General features: G+C 33.4%; 1 protein-coding gene across 12 annotated transcripts in view; it reads left to right on the top strand.

The window, feature by feature from the left end:
* LRBA (LPS responsive beige-like anchor protein) overlaps positions 1-22,462 on the top strand; it is a 740,528-nt gene that overhangs the window by 555,237 nt on the left and 162,829 nt on the right. The window lies entirely within an intron of this gene.

The following is a 22,462-nucleotide window of genomic DNA, read 5'->3' as shown; positions in this document are numbered from 1 at the left end:
TTTAGGAAGATATTATTCTAAAATATTCTTTAAAGGGTATTAGTAATTGATAAAGCATATGACTAAATCATGAACACTTCTCACCAGCACTTTCATGGAAAGACAAGTACCTATACACTACTCCAAGTGTCCTCCCTGGTTTCTTTGGTACCTTTTACCCTTGTCCAGTCCATCCCTCACTACCACAAAAATGAATCATTTTTAAATCTAATTTTGAATTATATAAATCTAGTGCTTAAACCTTTTTTGACTTACAATTATTCTGAATGTAGAATTATTCTTTCCCAGTTCAGAGTTTTGCTTCCCTGCTTTTAATGTCCATCTCCTTCTTTGTAAGTGGCTGACTCTAGTCCTATAGGTTACCTCCTCATAGAGACCATTACTGTTTAACTTCCCTGATATCCTGCTCTCTGTTTCTTTCATAGCACCTAAAATTACCTGCATTTTATATATCCTTCTACTTTTTGGTTTTGGTTCTTCTTATCTCCCCCCATTAAACTCCATATGAGAGTGTTCACCATTATTTCTCCCGTGCTTAGTACAGAGCATGCCATTCACTAAATGTGCTAAATAATAAAATATATAAGACATTTACCCTAACTTCTAAAATACTAATATTAACTTTAATTGTTTAAATGTAAAACATAAATAAGCAAAAATTACTCTTTATTTACCAAATATCAATAAGGAATGATGACATTTTATATTTATATACATATATATACACACACACACACACACACTCTCTCTGTTTTTTTTTAACTTTCTAAGTATTTTCCCATACCTGAAGTTCAAGAACTTTCCTTATCTGTCCTTATCAATAAATAGAATATCCTGAATCATCATTGTGATATAGAATAGTTATATTTCTTATTAGCTTTTTATCATAGAGATTTTCAAGCAAATACAAAAGTAGACAAATTAGCATAATAAATTTACATCAATCAGTTATCCTGCTTCAATAATTATCAACTCATGGTTACTCTTATTTTTATATTCATTTTCTTTCTGCCTTCTCATTTTACTCTGAAGCAAATCCTAGACACTATATCATTCTATTTATAAATATTTCAATAGTTACTTCTTTTTGAACTATGGTCCCTTCTTAAAGCATAACTATAATACTATTTTCAAACCTAAAATATTAACAATAATTTCTTGATATCATCAAAAGCATAATAAGTGTCAGATTTCCAATTGAATTACAATTTGATAATTTTTTTAGTGTGTTTATTCAAATCAGCATCCAAGTAAGGACCACACAATGCAATTGATACTAAATAAGTCTTAAGTCTCTATTCTGTAAGTTTCTTTTTTGATTTTTCTTTCTTTCTGATTTATTAGTTGAAGAAATATATTCTTTGTCTTACATCTTTTCTCAGTGTGGATTTTGCTTATTGTGTCCCTGTGGAATAGTCTAACAGGTTTCTTCATCTTCTCTATTTCTTATAAATTGGTAGTTGGTTCCAAAGGTTGATAGAAATCAGATTGGATATTTGTGGCAAGACTGCTTCATAGGAAGTTTTTGCATTCTTCTGTCAGAAAGCATGTAATATCTTCTTTACATCTCTTTTGTGACATATTTGCCATTGATATTTAATTCCTGAATTCACTAGTTCTGTAATCATTGCACAGTCATGATTTACATTCTCTCACTTTAATTTCACTTATTATTATTAAGAATCATTCTAGGGACGCTTGGGTGGCTCAGTGGTTGAGAGTCTGCCTTTGCCTCAGAGTGTGATCCTGATGTCCTGGGATTGAGTCCCCCATCGGGGTCCCCACAGGGAGCCTGCTTCTCTCTCTGCCCATGTCTCTGCCTCTCTCTCCCTGTGTCTCATGAATAAATAAAATCTTAAAAAAAAAAATCATTCTATAACAGGTTACTTCCCTTCATCTGCTATGAGGTTATTCAGTGGTACATTGCATTGGGAAGGCAAAAAAAGGGTCCCTGGGGTGGTTCAGTTAGTTAAGAATCTGACTCTTGGTTTACGTTCAAGTCATGATCTCAGGATGGTGTGATCCAGCCCCTTGGGCTCCGTGCTCAGTCCTGAATGTGCTTGAGATTCTCTCTCTCTCTCTCTCTCTCTGCCTCTCTCCCTGCTTGCACACATGGTCTCTTTCTCTAAAATAGATAAATAAATCTTTTTTTTTTTTTTTTTTAAAAAGGAAAGGCAGGATAAAAGTTTGATTTTTTTTCTCTTTTTATAGCATTTTTCAAAACAGTGAACTGGTTCCTAACACCCTCCAATGGTACCTAACTTTCTAAAAAGCATCTTTGTGAACTCACAGCCTTAAATATATATGATGTTTCAATTCATTGCAGTTATTATTTTCATTGATGTTCATTCAGTTCCTACTTTTGACCACAGGGAGCTTTTTAAAGTCATTTTGATACAATCTTAATTGTCTTTGTTAACTACCATGTTCTCTGGTCTGACAGAGTGCCTTGGTCTTAACCCTTATATTTTCTGGCCCAGTTCTAGAATCATCTGTTTTTTCTGCTTCTCTAAGATCACCTTGAGAACATGCCCCTAATAGGGCCGGGTTAACCTGCTAGAATGATGTGACTAGCACATGGAGAATGGCTAGATTGTCCTATCAGCAGCCACATTAAACAAGCCAGCACTCAGCTGACCACAGACACATGACTGCGTGTAACCAAGAGCAGCTAAATCTGGCCCAGAATACAAGAATTTCCCAGGTGCCTCATTGACTATGAGGAATAATAGATGGATAAATTGTTGTTTTGTGGGGGTTTTGTTTTGTTTACAGAAAGGAAAGCCTTACTTACATTTAGGTATTGTATTTGTTCTAAGACCCTATAATATTTCACTGGAATCTGTAGAATTCTCTAATCTAATAATGAAGGATTATGTATTAGCTCAATTTGTATAGTGAGTCGTACAGTAGGTCAGTAATAAAAACTTGCCAACTCTTTAATTCTCAGGCTATTTTATCCTACTGTCTTTCCATTATTTTATGTACATAAATGTAAAAACCTATTTCACTAGTTTGTTAAAATGTAAAATTTGCTTTACGGAATAAATTACATTGGAATAAATAAGCTTTCTAGAGTTCTAGAAGAATTTTCTTTTAAAAATTTTTTTTAAACTGGGTTCTTCAGTTTGGATTTCTATTTAAGCATAGAGCTTAAGATTTCTTTTGTTCTTTAGAGGATTTTTTTGGTAGGCTTTTCAAGATCCAGTGGGTAGTAAGATGGATTGTGAACAGGGTGTGTGTTTCTGTCTTGATAGAACAGCTACTAGTGATGATAAGTGGGAGGCTATTTGGATATTTCTGCTGAGGCTGTATTTCTGTTTTCTGCCATTATTGTACCTTAATAAGAGCTCCTGTAACCCTGTTTCCTTTTCCTACCACTGTTCTTTGCCAACTGCCTCTATTCTCTGTCTGTTCTCTTGGTTCTCTATCCCACTAAAAATCTTATATGACTAGAGGAAAGCCTCCAAAGCAGTTTACTTATTTTATTTAATGTAGGCTATATGGTTTTTTCATTATGAGACTTCATTAAAGTAATATCAGCAAAGTCCCACAATGGATCATTTGCTACCAAATAGAATCTCTTACTAAAATTGAATTTTATTTATGTGTTAACAGCTATTTCTAAGAAACTTGCCAAATACTTTTGTTGGGTGGCTAAAATACTGTTTTAATTAATGCCTTTGTAATTTATATTCTGTAACAAATAAGGCTGTTTTTATGCCCAACTAGATGACCAATAGTAATTTTGCTCTTTTTATTTTGTTAGATTTATAAAACTAGTAGGAGGGCCTTAAACCTAAAAAAATTGCTTCCATTGGTCTATCCAATATGTCCATATCTAGTATATAAGGCATAAAAATATAATTTTGATGATTTAGTGCCTTTAATTGTAGTAGTGGCATCCATTTTTATATTTTGCAAGATTTTGTGAAAGATTTGTACATTGGGCTGAGAAAATAGTATTAATGAAGAATGCTATCAACAAGAACTAAAGGACACACAATTTAATTGTGAATAGTAGTACAATTAACCAAACCGGGCTGAGAAGAAGTGGGAAGCTCTAACACTCAGCCACATATCTTATAATTTATAAAGCAGCAGTAGTTCAAATGCTGTAAAAGTCATTCAAGTTCAAGAAAGTGGAATTCTAGTACTAATATTTCATTAAATATTGATGGAAATAAGTGAATTTGGAATTAACTACATTATTTTAAGTGAAATAAACATGTTAGATTTTTGAAAATTGTGCTTTGCATCTATAAAGTAGTAGTAATTATTTACTTTATAAAAATATCTCATTCCTTTTGGCATTAAAATTTTCCATAATGTTTACAAAAGTGTGATTCAATTTTTAGGTATCTGTTTATACACATATTTCAATGACACATCTCATACATGCGTTATATCTATATGAATAATGATTATAAAATAATTATGTTACAGTTTTTCCATAGTATACATTTAGCAAACATTGCTATTTGTTTAAATTTGTGAAATTATAGAAAACATTCTGTGCAAAGCTTAATTTAAAACATAAACAGATCTCCCCATTCTTTATTAGATTATATACCCCAACTGGCTTTTAAATGTATTGAATTATTTATGCATATTTATGTCCATTTAATTTTCTCAATGCTGTTTTTCAAGAGAGTTTTAGCAGCTTTGATGCTAAGCTACAATTTTACTTGGTAATTTCTTCCATGTTGCGCAGGGAATTTTCTTTCTGCAGCTGAATTAATATAATTAACACCCTTTTTCCTGTATTATTTTTCTGATCATTCTTGGTGAAAAGGGTTCGATGGAAGATGTAAAAATTGTCTTCCTGAAGGTATAAACTTATATTTTATGAATAATATATCCTTATAATAATTTCAAATTAGTATTGTCAGTCTGTCAGTCTGTTGAGAAGATCAAATATAGTCTATATAGAAGATCAAATAGTCTGAAATTCTGATGAAAATTAATTTTTTTATATACACATCTTGAGAAAGTCCTCATTTTACATAATGGTTTAATTTATTCTTTCATGTATGGTGAAAGAGAGTGGTCTAGTTTCATTCTTCTGCATGTGGATGTCCAATTTTCCCAGCACCATTTATTGAAGAGACTGTCTTTCTTCCAATGGATAGTCTTTCCTCCTTTATCGAATATTAGTTGCCCATAAAGTTCAGGGTCCTCTTTTTGTGCCAGAGCTGAAAAAAGGGATGAATTTTTAAGTTGATTTTTTTTCCTTCACTTCCTCATGTGTTTCATCATTGTTCTACAATTCTGACTTATGAGAAGACAAATCTAACCATTCATGGATTTGCGAGTGACATTAATCTATATTTTAATTATAATTAAGACAGGGATGTATTTACAAAATGTCATATGATAAAAAAAAATTATGATGGCAGAATGTTTCAGTACCAGGGCTTTCTTTATATATTAGGAAGATTTTCTTTGCCACTTTGATTTTTTTTTTCCCCTTAGTAGGAAATTGATTGTGTAAACCAGTTTTCTAAGAGAGGAAAACCCAGATAACCTGAGGCAATTATTTCTCTCTTAATTGACCAATGTAATTATTTTGGATTATTTGATATGTATATGTATCACAATCTGAATACCTATTCTAAAAATTCAATTTGTTCTTACATTGAAATGAAGCTGATAACTATTAGCTTCCAAATGAAAACTTCGCTATAGATTTCAGATGGTAGGAATATGCCACTTTATTATTGCTAACTAAATTTATTGAGTACTTACTTTTTGTCAGGCCCTCATCTAAGTGTATTACATGTGTTAACTTTTTTTAACCCTCACAAGCCCTCACAGGATGGGCAACATTATGTACTGTGTTTTACAGAGACAGAAACTGAGGCACTATGAAGTTAAGCAAGTTGTATAAGGTCACACAGGTAGTGGCTAGCATCAGAATTTAAAAATTAAGCCCATGTTTTTCAAACTTCAGTTTACAACTAACATTTTAAAAAATGAATAGAAAATTTTAAAAAGTAGTGAATATAGAACAAAAACCCAAAAACCAAATAAACAAAAAACAGAATCAGACCTATAAATGTAGAGAACAAACTGATGGCTGCCAGAGGGGAAGGAGGTAAGGGTTGGGCAGAATGGGTGCAGGAGAGTAGGAGGTACAAACTCCCAGTTATGGATTGAATAAATCAAGGGGATAAATGGCACAGCATAAGGAATTTAGTCAGTGATACTGTAATAGCATAATAGCATGTATTGGAACAGATGGTACCTATACTTGTGGCCAACTAGCATAATGTATAAACTTGTCAAATCACTACATTGTATACCTGAAATTAAAGTAATATTGTGTGTCAACTACACTGAAAATACATAGGTATCATAGAGAAAAAATGAAAAGAATGACATGGTATAACATAAAGAAAGAAAATATCAATGTACATTATATATGAATCTTTGACCTAAGCTGTGTATGTTTGGGTACGTACATGTGTGCACTGGGTAATGGTTTGTTTTTTTGTGTGTTTTTTTTTTGGGGGGGGGGGGTGATGGTTTAAAGTGACATATTTCTTACTAAAAGTTTGGGCCCAGAATGTTTGAGAAGTACTACAGTGTGCTACACTGCCTCTACTTTTGGCATCAATTTCTGAGTCTGTTTTAATGTTACTTTGTCAAGTTGCCTTTTACTGATTATGCTGAAATACATGGTAAAATGTAACCAGCATTCCATTGCTTTAAAAAAGAAAGCTTCTCCAAATTACTCGTCTTCATGTGTTTGTTCCAGGTTTTCTCTAAGCTTTTTTTGACTGTGCCTGTTTTATGAAAAACAATGTTTGGCTAAAACTGTTGAACCCATATATTGAATTTATATTTTCATTTGTTTATTGACTATTATTGCATGCCAGAGACTCTTAGTTTCTGGAAATTCAAAAGAACAAGGTAGTTACTATCCTACTAAAAAAAACTGAAGATTGGGGTGAAAAAGTGGTAATGGCCAGATATAAGCAAGTGTTTTATTTTTTTAAATAATTAGAGCTCACACTCTTAAAATGAAGGAAAATACTAAAAGAGGGAGTTTGAGGTAGAGGGAAAAAGAAAAATCATCCATTTTTCAGCTTTACAGTGGAAGAACAATGTAAACTGTTCTTTTGGTTCCAGTGCAGAAACAAGGGAAAGTAAACATTAGTGTTCAAAAATGAATCTGTACCACGATTGTCTGATTCTTCCTTGCAGTTTAAGAATCCAGGAAGAATTTACTGTAATCATATCTTCAAACTGAATTTTAAGTTTTGGTCCAAGCTCTAATAAATCATAGGGTTGGTTTTTTTTCAACCTGTGTTAACAATGCTGTTCCATTCAAAACTCTTAAACTAGTAGCTTCCCGCCCTAGTATGGGTCAAAATGTTTCTAAAGAGTAAACTTGCAGATAGCTTAAGAGAACTGAGTAACAAAACTCTCTGAATTTGCTTATTTTCTGATGAGTTGCTGTTATTTGTCCTTAGTATTTATTGTTTCTTTTCTCTCCTTGTTTTAAGGAAAAGTAGGTGATTTTCTCTCTCTCTCTCTCTTTCTCTCTCTCTCTCATTTATCTTTTACCATTTGCTTGTGTATTTTTATATGTGAGATATTTCTCCCTAACACACACATTTAATATACAGCATTTGTCTTGACCTGGAATTGACTACCGACATTTAACTGTTGTTGATCAGACAGCACTTCTTTATCTCTTTAAGTTTTAAGTGCTGTTTCTGACGAATGCCAGTCCTTTTAGTCCTGCTCTGCAACAGATATACCGGGAATCAATATACCATCTAGATGTCACAGAGGGAAAAGAACACTCCTTTGGCAGGGGGGCTGGTGGGGGGACATATTGTTTAAATATGATAGGTGTTATAACCTTGATTTTTTTTTTTTTTAGATTTATGAGGCTTCAGTCAAACCAAAGGAATTTAAATTTTTTTAAAAAACCTTACAATATTACAACAGTAAATAATGGATCTTAAAGTATTTAAGTAAAATGTAAATAAAGAGAAAGAAATTAATAATTATCCCATGCTTGGATTTTTTTTTTTGGCTGATAAAATATATTTAAAATATTTTAATCTTGGCAGCAAATATGGATGTGCTGTTAATATGCCACGTTGATGTTGAGGATTTTGATATGAATTATATCCCTTGCCTTAGGGAGTTTACAGTCTAATCAGCAAAAGAAGGATATGGGGAAAGTTTAGGTTACATTTGTTAGATTGTGAAGGAAGCCCTAGTAGGTGGCTTCCTATGTAAACAAATATTTTACATATGCTACCTCCTTTAATCCCCTCAACAATACTATAAGGAATGTGTTGCTATCTTTATTTTATAAATCAGGAAATTGAGATGTAGTGAGGTTAAGGAAGTCTCCAAGGTCACACATTTTCCAAGTGTTAAGGCTGGGATCTCAGTTCTGTCCCTGTCAGTGAACTGTTTCACTTTAAGAATAAGTGGAAAGAGTATTTTAGATTGAACACTTGGATTTCTGTCCACTTCTTTCCAAAATCCAACCACTCTTTCCTTTATCTTGGCAAAAGGGAAAAGGTATACTTTTTGGAGAAGTTATACCAGAGAAGGTTCTTGTTTGAGAACACCAAAAACAGCAGAGGAGGGGTTGATGGGAAGGAATGGAAAACAGGAGGATGAACTGAAAACTTTAAGTACCGAATAGTGAAGACCCCCCAGAACCCTTGTGCTGTCATGCTATCAAAACCCTGGCAGCGAGGCTTACTCAAGCCCTACGCTGTAAGACAGAAGATTGTATTACTCTTTGGACATATTGACTGGCGCAAAAGGAAAGACCTAAAAAATGTTAACATTTAGTGATCCCACTTGGAGCCCACCTGATTTTCTTTCAGTGAAGTCTTGTCAGCTCACAGTGCTTCTTAGGCTTAATGTACTCCAGTCAGCTCTTTTATGCCTCATTCTAAAATAAGGGTACAGCCAAGCACTAGCAAACATTTAAAGACAGTCTCTAGTCTGAAAGATGACAAAGAATAACAAACAAGAAATAGAAGAAACAAAGACATTTTAGGAAACAGAAGAAGCCTTAAAAACAAAATCAAAATAAATATCCTCACAGAGGTAATAGAAAACTGTCACATTAATAGAAAAAGGGACATGATGCTACAGAGAGTAGAATGTTAGTGCAGATGAGTTTTTTTTCTTTTCTTTTTAAAAAAGATTTATTTATTTATTCATGAGAGGCAGAGACATAGGCAGAGGGAAAAGCAGGCTCCCTGCGGGGAGCCCAATGTGGGACTCAATCCCAAGACCCCGGGATCACAAACTGAGCCAAAGGCAGGCACTCAACCACTGAGCCACCCAGATGCCCCCATGCAGATGGTTTTTAAGAGATACATCAAAATGATACAGGAAAATAGTCTAGAAAGATAAAATTAGAGGACTAGAGTAGGAAATCTTTGGATTAAGATAACACATTATATCAGTCTGCTTCCATTTATTAGTAAGAGACCTTTCTCAATTACTTAATTGGTAATGGTGGGGGGCCTTATGTAGCAAACTGCTATTAATATATTTTTACATATAGTATTATGTAGTTGTATGATACTGAAGAAAAATTTTAATGGGTACACTGACCTTCTGAAACTTTAAATTATTATTTGTTCAGTGTGATGTATTTAGTTTAAAATAAGGTTGTGCAACTGTTTCCTCAACCTGTAAAATAAATTCAGCAAACTGTGAACATATATATGTGTATATGGAGGGAGGGAAAGAGGTTGTGGTAGATTTACAATATTTTCTGAAGTTTTGTTTTTAAATCAGGAAAACAATCTGTTTTGTGTGACCTTTTTTTAAAACTTACCTTTGTTAAGTATTAACATTCCATATAACAGATTTGGTTTTCTACTAGGAGCTACCTTCTAGTAGAAGTTTTAAATGACTCTAACAGAGGTTAACCTTACACTTAATTTAAGCAGCCTTCAATGACATTGTTTTTTAACATTGGTCAGAATATGATAAACTGAAGTAACTGAAATGGATTGTGGTTAATATTACTGTCAGGGTGATGAATAATCCTGACATACACCAGCAACACACTGCCAGTCAGTAATCCTCAAAGTGAAGTATTTATTCTCTAGTCATCTGAAGTTACTGTGGTGTGGAGTGACCATTCATTATTATTTATAAATGATTGTTTTATTTACACAGCATTGCCAATTTTATCCCTTAATACTTCCTGTTTTCTTAGTTTAGTGCTGGGTGTACTCACTTGGGTAGGATCAGAGTGGGGAACATTTACCTACCATGAATTTACATAAAGATTGTTTTCAAAACACCTAGAAATTGGGTTGTGTTTTTTAAAGTTTAGCAAATACTGGTTTATAGTAACAATAAGGCTTATAGTAAGTTATACTTCTGATTTCAGAGTGTGTGTGTGTGTGTGTGTGTGTGTGTGTGTTGTGTGTGTTTATAGAGCTAAAATGTAGGAAGACATTTCAAAAACCTGCATATTTGTAGCTTTCTTTATATACTTATATGTGTCAACTTCTCATTCTTATATTTCCCTCTGATACTCAAAACTTACTTTTATGTGAATATGTAGTATGTTTGGGGGGGCAGTTATTACTTTTTTTTATTTCTGGTATAATTGACATACAACATTCTGTTTAAGGTGTACAAAATAGTGATTTGATATTTGTATATATCGCAAAATGATCTCCACAATAAGTCTAGTTAAACATCTGTACTGTGCATTTGGGTACAGTGGGTAAGGTAGTATCTTTTCTTATGTCCACATTCCTGTCCAATTCTTTATTCCAAAAGTCGACTTGAATTCAACATAAGCTTATGTTGAATAAGTTTATGTTTATTCAAATAACTATTAATTCATTGGTTAACTTTAATAGACATTATTCTGAGGACTGGCCAGGAACAAAAGTAAATGAAATAGTCTTTACTTTTTAAAGAGTTTTCTAACTGAATGTATGTTATATCTGAACCACTTATAGAGAATAATCTAATCAGAAACTTTATTTCTGTGTAACTTAATTTTAAAGTGTCCCACTTTTAGAAAAAAATTTTTAGTGTGAGTTCATAATTTATGATGTGAACCAAGTTTTTGGAAGTGGAAGAAGGAAAAATTCTAAAAGTAAAAAAACACTGGCTCAGTGTAAAAAGTAGAATAGATCATTAGTTACGTTTTTTAATGTGAGGAAGAAAAGAAAATCAGTTGTTTTACTTAGAAATATATTGTGTAAGGCTCCTTGCTGGCTCAGTCAGAAGAACATGCAACTCTTAATCTTGGAGTTGGAAGTTTCAGCCTCGTGTGGTGTATAGAGAGATTACTTTACAAAAAGAAAAACATATCCCATAAAACTGTATTAACTTACTTTAAAATGTATTTTGATTAAGTTGATAAATTAGGGAAGTTCTAGGTCTAGTGTGGCAAATTATTTGAAAATGTGACTGGTACTTTCTGGTAAATAGACAAGATGATCAAAAGACATTAGTAGCATTCAGAACTGTTCACGTCATTTACAACCCTGTTGTTTAATGCTCTTGATAAACTTGAGGTATCACCTTCTTTATTGCATCTTTGTAGGATTCTATCCTGGGTTCTGATTTGTTCAACAATTTCACTAATACTACAAATTGATCATCTAACTTGCTTTGCAGTAATTAAAATAAAAAAATTTAAATGATTTAAATTTTAAAAATTTAAATGATTTTGGCATAATGAAATACATGATATATTTGAGTGAAATATAAAGAAATAATTTGAAGTTTTACATTTAGTGTTAGAAATTTGTAGTACAAAAAAACAGGAGGAAAAAATAAAGACTTTAAAAATATAAATATAAAACAAAAAGTTTTGTTAATGGGAAGGAAGATCAAAATGTGGCATTTGTTCCTGACCGAAAGCCTCTGGTCACCTAAGGGGTAACTGTTTATTGCAAGAAGCCTGTCCATTCACCATGTACAAGAGACTATCTTACTGTAAAAGTTGAAATCTTAGTTGACTATGTGCTTGTTATTAAGCAACAGTTATTTGGCTTTTCTAAAAATAAATTGAGTCAAACATAATTAGTGTTGTACTCTTATATTGTGGTTTCTGGTATGACCTATTTTTAATCTGTAATATATCATAGGTACAAGGTAAGGGTTGAGGTTCGCTTTTTACAAATAAGTCCAATTCTTTCAACACTGTTAATTGAAAAGACTGTTCTCATGAAATGTTTTGGCACTTTTGATGGAAATAAGTTATTTAGAGTAAACTCTAAATAAGTTTAGGTCCATTTCTGAATTCTTTCTGCTCAATCAGTGTATCTTTTTTTATATCAATACCACAGTCTTGGTTACTGTAGCTTTAATAGTAAGTCAAAAAGTCAGGTCAGGCCCAACTATATCCCTTTTTTCAAAATTGTTTTAGCTATTCTTATTTCTTTCTTTTTTATTTAAATTTTAGAATCGGTTTATCAATCCTGCTGAGATTTTGATTGAGATTACATTTAATCGGTAGATGATTTTTGCCAAAAATTATAACTTAATAATACTGAATCTTTTAATACATGAATATGATATATCTTCCATTTATTTAGGTTTGCTTTAGTCTCTCTCTAATGTTTTGCAGATTTTGGTATATAATTCTTTCACATATTCTGTTCATTTATCCTTAAAAATTTCATGCTTTTTAATAGTTACAAAATTTTCAGTTTCAATTTTTTATTGCCTGTTTACAGAAATGCAGATGAATTTTGTACATTGATCTTGTGTCGTGCAACCTTGCTAGACTCAATTTTGCAACCTTGTAGACTTTTTGGACTTTCTGCATAAATAAATATAGCATCTCTGAAGGAATACTTACTGGATTAGACAGTGCTGACTAGAAGTGTTGAGAATGCCTTGTCTTTGGTCTTAGGGGAAAAGTATTCAGTGTTTCACCATTTTGTATACTAGCCATAGGTTTTTCATAGATGCCCTTTATTAGGTTGAGGAAGTTCCCTTCTATTAGTTTATTGAAAGTTTTGATTATCGTTGGATATTGAATTTTGTCAGTTACTTTTTCTGAACATAAATAATCATAGGTTTTTCTGTTTTAGTCAAAATGGTAAATTTTATACTGGTTAATTTTGGATTCATTACTGAGATAAACCACACTTGATCATGAAATATAATCCTTTTGGATTTGATTTGTTAATATTAGCTTGAGAATTTTTGCATCTGCGTTCATGAAGGATATTTGTCTATAATGTCCTTGTTTAGTTTTGCCATCGGGGTAATGCTGGCAGAATAAAATGAGTATTAAAATTATTCCTTCTTGTTCTGTTTCCTGGAAAAGATGGTGTAGAAAGTACTTCATCATTAAAATTGTAGTGGAATTCATTAGTGAATCCATTTGGGCCAGGAGTTTTATTTCTGGGAAGGTTTTTTAAAGCTTCAAATTAAATTCATAGATACAGGTCTATTTATGTTACCTTTTTGTTCTTCAGTGAGCTTTGGTAGTCTGACTCTTTCACAGAATTTGCTTATTTCATCCTTTATTATTCATTTTCGTAGTTTCTTTTTTCTTTTTTTTTTACAAGGTCCAATCAATATTGATATATTATATTTTCATTTTTATTTCATTCAAAATCTTTTCTAGTTCTCCTTGTGACTTTCTCTTTGATCCATGGATTATTTAGAAGAGATGTTAAATTTACACAGGTTTGAGGATTTTTCAGACATCTTTCTCTTATTGATTTTTAGTTTAATTCCATTATGATTGGAGAATATGCTTTATATAATTTTCAGTTTTTAAAATTAGTTATAATTTGGTTTATGGCTCAGAACATGATCTGTGTTAGTTAATGCTGTCTGTATATGTCCTTGAAAAAATACATATTTTGTTGTTAGGTAAAGTGTTCTATACATGTCCTTTACAACCAACTAGATAAAATTGGTTGATAGCCTTGTTCATATCTTAGATATCTTTACTGATTTTCTACTTGTTCTGTTGATTACTGAGAGGGAGTATTGAAGTCTCCAACTACAATTTAGATTTGTCTGTATATTTTTTCATTTCTTTCATTTGTTTTATGTATTTGAATCATTTGTTTTTGGGTACCTGTTATTAGTTGAATTGCATCTCCCAAAACGATATATTGAAGTCCTCACAAGTACTGAGGTACCTGTAGATGTGACCTTATTTGTAAAGAGGATCTTTACAGATGTAATCAAGTTAAGATGAGGTTGTTAGGATGGGCCCAAATTCAATATGACTGGTGTGCTTACAAGAAGACGGAAGCACCATGTTCAGACAGACATCAAAGGAGTTAATACCATGTGGTGATGGAGACAGAGATTGGATTTATGTTGCCACAATCCAGGGACCACCTTGGGCTCCAGGAAACGCAAGAGGCAGGGAAGCATCTTCCCTCTTGAGGCTTCAAAGAATGTGATTCTGCCATCAACTTGATTTGGGACTTTTTAAACTCCAGAACTATGAGACAAAACATTTCTATTGTTTTAAACCACTCAGTTTGTGGTGCTTTGTATCAGGAGCCCTAGGAAACTAATTTCAAATTGTTATGTTTTCTTGATAAATGGATCCTTTTGTCATTATGTAATGTCTCTCTTTATACCTGGTAATATTCCATGTTCTGAGGCTTTCTTTTTCTAATTTTAATATAGCCCTGACAGCATTATTTTATTACTTGCAGTATCTTTTTCTATTAATCTGCCTTAAAATTTACTTACTTTTTTTCTTAGCTGTGTCTATTCTGCATATAAGGTCATCAAAAGAGTTCTTCACTTCTGCTTTTGTTTGTTTCTAGCATTTATAATTGATTCTTTTTTATAGTTTCCTGCTCTGCTGAAGTTTCTCACCTGTTCATGTAAGTTTTCCAAATTTTCCTCTAGGTCTTTTAGTATGTGAATCATAGTTATTTTAAGTAACCTGTCTGATAGTTCCAACACCTGCATTATCTCTGAGACTGGTTCTTTTGATTGCTTTGTCTCTTCACAATTGGTCATATTTTTCTTAGTATTTAAAGCATCTCATAATTTTTGGTTGAATGCCAAGAGAGACTGGAATGTGAATACTATTCTATGCCCAGAAGTGTGGGTGCCTTTTCTTACATCAGGCAACTTGTACGGGCAGTTCAGTCAGCTAGACAAGTAGGAGAGTTCAGTTGGGTTTCTCGTCATCATCGTTACTTGAAGTACAGCACAGACTTCACAGATGCCTTCAGTTCTTCCATTTGAATTTGTCTTAATCTGGGTCCTAGGGTGCTCGAGATTTTGTCTCAGTGCTCCTGCTCCACTCTCTGGCAGATCCTTTATGCCTGTGCCACTGAGGATTTCTCTCTACTCTCTTGCCTCTCCCCAGGAGTAGATTGCTGGTGCTCATTACTCAGTGCCAGCCTTATGATGGGGATAGGGCAACTCCTCCATTCTCCTGATCCAGCATCACTCTTAAGCAGACCCTGTGGGTCTTCCCAGCGTTCTTGCCTGTACTCTGCTGAACACCCACACTCTACCTTGTGTCTGGTAGGTTGCAGGCATGAGAGGTTTTCTCATCCCTCTTCCAATAGAAGCAGACCTCTCCTTTGTGTCAGTGCAGAATCCTGGCTCAAAGAGACTTTTTTCCCTTGCCCTAACTGAAAGGGCTTTTGTTTTTACTCTACCTCAGTACCAGCAGATATTTTCCTGGTCCTAGGGGCAATACAGACTTTCCTATCTCTCTTCCAGGCCCTAGTGATGAAAGTATTTGGTACTCCTCCCCCATCAGCCTAAGGGTTTTGATTCACTTTAATAGAGCGATTAGGGAAATGGTTGATATTTTGTGCCTGTCCTCCTTAATAGCAAGTCACACTCTATCCCTCAAAACTTTCGGATTGTCCAGGCCACCTTCTTTGTTTTTAGTGGCTCCCAATCCTTGCGAGTGTGCTAAGACACGCCAGTTGTTCCAAAGGTGAGGGTCTCAGTCAGCAGTACATGCAGGCTGATTGGAAGCCAGAGTTTCAGGCAGCAGCTTTTAAGGTTTGCAAGTAGACTTCTTTCAGGGAAAGACTGGGAGCTGGACATTGAGCCCCAGGGGGGGGATATTCTATTAAAGAACAATTTGTTTGCTACAGTCCTGTGGGACCTTGTGAACACAAGCCCCAATGGCCATGAGAACAGGGTGATCAAGGGATACATCTTCTAGGTAGCAGACACAAAAACAGAAATGCCAAACCTGTGTACAAGCTCCTTCCCGGGAGATATTGGTGATTTGGAGACAGCTACCGGGAGAATGCAGAGATGGTGTCTGCTGGCTTCTCTGGTCTCAGAGGAGGATTGCAGTTCCTAGATATATGTTATATTAAGATCCTGACTCTCAGGCTGCAGCCTTTAACATGTGTATATAGGCCTCTTTCAAGGGAAGACTGGAGATTGGCATTTCTATCTGCCATCTCAGCGCTGAGCTCTGGGGAATAGTAAAGCTGAGTCCTCCTGAGCCTGGTAAGAACTGAGTTTTTGGTTTTGTATTTGTTATTGTCTTATGGTCTCATGGATGCAAGCCTCATTGGCTTTCAGAGCTAGGTGTTCTGGAGTGGGTGTGGGGGGGGGGCTTTCTCACAGGTGGCAATCTTAACTGGGGTGCTAGCTGATGGATCCAGAAGTCTTCTCTCCATAGGGAGAGGCTGTGAGTTTTGAGCTCCTTCCCAATTGTACGTTACTGTGTTGGAGGTGAGATTTATGGCGAGAGTGTCACAGCCTTTCCTACCTGTTACCATCTTGTTTGCCTGATGTGTAGCTCAGCTAGTTACAGGATTTCTTTCAGAGGGAATTGATCCACGTGTAACTGTAGATTCAGTTTTTCCATGAGAGGAAGTGAGTTCAGGAACCTCTTATGTCATCATCTTGGACTTGAACGCCTTCATGGTCTTAACTGTTTCTTTAAGTGGAGAGATGAATCTATCTGAAAATGAATAGGCTTTCTAATATCAGCATTGGGTCTCTTGGGTTTGTCATTTTATAAGTACTTAAAATGTTTTTTCTTTGGCCTTGGATTATAAAATTGGGTTTTTATGGGGGGGGGGTTCTTCCAGGCATTCAGTTTAACACTGGCATTGGATTATGAAATTATTTTAATCAATTTCTGTGCCTTTCTCAAATTCAGATAAAAACCCATAGTAAAAATCACTTAATATGAGCTGTAGCTGAATAACATAGAACTGCAGAGGCTACTAAATCTACCAATGTGAGCATTTGAAATGATTTAGATTCTACATAGGCACAATAAGTAAAATGGACTGCTTTCTTTTTCCCAAGATATATTTGTTAAATTGAAATAGTATAGTGGGTATATGTTTAACACCACTTGCAAGAAAGTGTGTTTTCAAGGGATTAAAAACTGCTCTGGTACTTGAAAACAAAAGTGCTTATTTGTTAACTCTAAAAGCCACAGTAGTGTGCCAATGAAATTTTTTTCTTGACAATATTAAATAAAATGTAGAGTGTGTGAAGATAAGTGCCAAACCATTTCAGCCATATATAGCATATGACAAAATACCCTAAAAGCCAAGGTTGAGTAAAAATGCTGATCAGACTGTTTGTTATACTTGTCATTTATAAAAGAGCTGCTACAACTGACACAAAATAGTTACTGCACCCCCTAGCAGTGGCAACATTGCTTAAATGACAGAGGCTATTCGTTTATTTTCTTCTCTCCGCAGTGCGGGAAGAAGGCAGGTGGTAGAGAAGCACAGAATAAAATTCAATGACTTCTTTAAAAAGCTTTAGCAGCATAGGAAATTAAAGGCTCTTACTGGATTCATGGATGTAGATAAATAAATATAAAAGTTAAGAGAAAAGTAAAGCCATAAACTTTGGTGACAATATTTACCTTTTTTGTTCACTTCTTTTTAGGCTGTTTTTGCCAAGCATCTTTTAACATCCCCAAGCAAAATATCCTTTTTTTTTTTCATTTATGGAATCTTCTCCTAAAGTAATATCCACACACGTTAGAGAAGCAGGGATAAAAGGATCGTTTCAAAGGATCTTTAATCTATACCTCCCATGAAAGCATTCTAATGGCTTTACAAATCTAGCACCAGCATTTTTATCAATCCACACAACCCAAATCATTCTAGGATTTGCTAGTCAATTTAGTTAGAATTTGGTACTAAATTTTGCCCCTGCCGCTGTTCAGGTAACCAATCATTAATTGTCGTTTAACTTCTCTGACTCAATTTTTTTTTTTTTTGCCTATGAGTTAGGAATGCTAATAGCTTTATATATTAAGAGGTTGTTGTGAATATGAGGTAATTTATGTAAAATTCTTAGAACCTTCAGTTATATCCGTTAAATAGTAGCACTGTCATCAGATAGAAGGACCCTTTAATCTGTATACCATATTTATTTCTTGTAATCTTCCAAATCAAATCATTATTCTCTAATTAGAAATGATCATCTTTTAGGATACCACATTTGCTAATAGTCCCTCCAAATCTTTCATCCTCTGAATTTGAAGTTTTTTGTTTAATCCATTCATGAATATTAGATCCCTTTTATTTAATAATAGTCATCCTCTCATCTGGCATTTTTATAACATATAACATTGGATTCCTTTAACATTGAGTTCAACCATTTTGTTATGTTGTTAGCTCTGATTTTGTCATGATTCTCTTTTAGTATCTATAGGCCTATCCTACTTCCAGGAAGGAAATGGGGGAGGGAGGAAATAAAACATCTTTTGCCCATGACCTCTTTAATGCTAGAGGACAGGCTTTATGTAATGATAGAATTAAAGGTTTCCAGTTTCCCAATCATACCAAATGAAGATGACATTGGTAGATGGCTTTAACCAGTCATCCAGATCCTAAGCAAGATCCTAAAACTAGTTATGCTCTTTTGCCTCCCCTTCCTGAGCCCCTTTTCAGTTTTGACATCTCTTCACCACTCTCCTATAACCACAAAATGTATCTTTTATGATACACTATCCTTTAGTGTTTCCAAAAGCCCTATTTCTGTGTCTTATACTCCAGAATGATTCTTTATTTTTTCTTTAATCTTCTCTTCTGTTTCTCATCCCCAAGATGTTAGATCTAATGATTTTCCAAAGAACGCCTTCACAGAATGACATTAAAAAAAAACTCTTTTGAGACTTGGATTTTAAAAGAGAAGTTTGTTAACTCAAGCAAATCTCTGCTTTGTTGAATTTGTGAGATTCCTTGCCAATTCCCTTCAACTTTATTAGTAACTATAATCATGGTCCATCAGTTTGGAACTTCACTTCTGAAAGGCTGATATAAATTAGAACAGTTCACATATAAATCTCAAAAGAAGGATTTATGTCAATCATGGTGGTAATAACAATTAGAATAACATTAATAGTAGCTACACTTGTCATGTACTCTCTTTGTGCCAGAATATCTGCTAAGCACTTTATATATATTATTAGCCTTTATGCCAACCTATTAAATAAATATCATATTTGAAAAATGGAAATATAAGAAATTGTTGAAATTAGGAAAAACAATTTGTAATTAATACAGCAATTTTAGATGGATAAAAAGACCCCAAGACTGGATTTTTGAATACTGAATTAGTGTCTCCTAGATTTGTGTTGACTTTGAATTAGGTAACTCAAGATATTTATTCGTTTTTAAAACAAGGATTTCTAGCTCGCGTGTTTACCATGATAATGTGTAATAATGTCTTATAAACTGCAAAGTGTGAGCTGGGGCTATTAATTAAATAACGTCAGGTAAGATTTCCTACAATTTTAAAAAAGAACAAACTTAGAATGTAACAGTCTTTTTACAGTTAACTGTTATGGTAATTAGATTAAAAAGTTTGTTATGTACCTTTGAAGGGGTCTGTGAATTCAAAGTTGTTTGTTCTTAATTGATGTAGTAGATTGTAATTTGTTTGACATTTCATATGTTTTTCATAGTAGCATTTGAATGCCCTATGGACTTTTAAAAAGTAATTTTGCCTTGTTTATTTTCTTGAGGTAGGGTAGTTCAGTTTATTGGGACTACTGTGTACTATTAGACTTCTGACAGATAATGCATGGTACTGTGTGTACCATTAGAAGATCATGATTTTTAATTACATTTCTAACAGACTCTACTAGTTTCATGAGGCTTGTTTAATTGATTTTTCCCCTTAAATATTATTCATCAAATAAGTTGCAAAATAGTAATAAATATTATTACGAATAATTTACTGTGTGCCAGGCACTGAGCTGGGCATTTCACATACAGTACTTTTGTTTCTCTACTAATGAGCAAAATTACTTCTCAAAGAAGGTAGTAAAAATATTTTTAATTATAACTTTAGAAAGTTTTATTTTGCATATCCTGTTATGGAAGGTATCATTAGTATTTGTCAAACAGAATACTTACCCCTCTACCACAGTTATCAGTTTTGCAATTTGTGAGATTAGAATATTCTAGGAATAGTGATTTTTTTCTATGTATACATTTTCAAGAGTATTGGCATACCTTTTTTTCTTTAGTTTGTTTTTTCCTACTTTAATTCAAGTTCTTATTTCCATTTTTCTCTAAGCATAGTGCTTCTGTTGGTAGTCCTGATACTCTGATGTTTAAATCATTCTGTTATTTGAACCACTTTTTATAATCTTGTGATTAAAGTTTTATTCTATAGATTTAAAAAATCTTATATAATTTTATTTGTTAGCTATTTTCAGTTTTTAAGATTACTTTTCTATATCCTGGGCTATTTATTTGTACCTTGTTCTGACCTTGAATTGTACCTCTCTAATCAATACCTATTTTTTATTGATTTTTTTTCAGGAAGTTATGACCATTTTAAATGACCAGTATTTTCACTCTTCTTCCTTTAATCAGGTTGCTGATTTAAAAAAAAAAATCTGTCAAGCTTTTATAGTTAAATTGTACAAAGTGCTAGGCATCTTCCTGAATTGCCCTCCAGTTGTTACACTTAATATACTGTATAAGTAAGAGAACCCATCAGCATTTACTTTTAGTTCTTTTACAGAGATGAATAAACATCTTGAAATGCTGATTTAGACAATGTTTTAAAAATGCTATGATGCACTTTGGTGTATGACTGACTCTTGCTTAGTTAAATGTTTTGCAGCATTATAACATAGTTGGATTCAGCTCATCTTTTAAAGCAGTTGTCAGAAAAATATGGGCCAGCATGGTAGAATGTATTAGCTCAATACATTGTCTCCATTTTATTATGAAGCTGCTGAGGAAGCTGTGATCTACAGCACTGTCATTACAGATCTATTGTTAGGACGGTTCCACAGTCTTCTTTGCACTGCCATTAATTTATAGCAGTAAACAATATGTAGCCTTCCAACTGCAGCAAAGCAGAATCTTTTAATGAGGTGGATGTTATTACCACAATAAATCAGTGCTTTCGCGTAATGTATAATTCAATGTGTGTATTCCCACTGTAACTTCTCTGAGTAAGCTGATAGTGTATCATTGTCATTGCACAGCTCCACTGGTCTTTTTTTTTTTTTAAACCTTCTTTTATTTGGGGACTTCTTTTTTATATGCTCACAAATAAATGTGGTATGTCTTGATAGCTGTCCTGTAGCAAGCTTCAGAAACCAACTGTAACAATAACAGCCAGAATCAATACTGTGGGTTCTACCTATATGGATCTCTGCACGATGCCATTTTTTTCTCAGACGCTAGTGAAATCAATCCTAATTGGTTTTAGCATTATATTCAAGAAACGTGATTCTGTAACTATTGATTTTGGAGGTATACTCATTTGGAGAGTAATAAAAATAGGAGCAGATAAAGTGAATACTTAATATGCTGCAGAACTATACAAAAGGAGCATTGATTCTATTTTTAATTCACATAATTTGTCTTCCAATGATTTTATTTCTTCTTTCTTTCCTTTTCTATGGCTCAGTGTTTTAGGGACAACAACTAAAATACTTTTAAAGGCATTCCAAATTGGTTCTGTAACAAAGATTTCTTGGAGTCACTGCCATTCTTAACTGGCATAAATTTAGTAAATCAGATTTAATTCTTCTATACAGAAAGTAATGCTTTAAAAGATGGTATTTTTAAATTAGTATACTATGATACTGATATAAAATAGTACTTGATGAAAGATTTTTTAAAATTTGCTTGTAAGAAAAAAAATGACAATATAAAATGTTGATTTGAACCAAACTATAGAAGGAGGACAGTGCTAAAGGTAAATAGTATTTAAAAATAGTTAACAATTTAAGAAGGATAGTGAAAATGATGAATTTAAAATGTTGCTTTAAGTCATATTAACATGAAAAGCAGTTTGAAAATAGTTTATGCTTCATTTTAAACACGGTATTTCTAAATACATCTTTTTAAATCCATATTTTAATTTATTTCAGTTTAGCATATCTCGCATAAATAATAAGAGAATGAGAATGAGTTATGACTTAAGGTAGTTGGTTTTAACATTCTTGGAGCCCTCAGACCTCTTTGAGAATCTTAATGCTCTGTATGTCTTCCTTAAGAAAAATGTA

Source organism: Canis lupus, chromosome 13, assembly GCF_048164855.1.
Source record: "Canis lupus baileyi chromosome 13, mCanLup2.hap1, whole genome shotgun sequence".
NCBI lineage: Eukaryota > Metazoa > Chordata > Mammalia > Carnivora > Canidae > Canis > Canis lupus.
The sequence above is the reverse complement of the archived record's forward strand: the minus strand, read 5'-3'. Positions and strand labels throughout refer to the sequence as shown.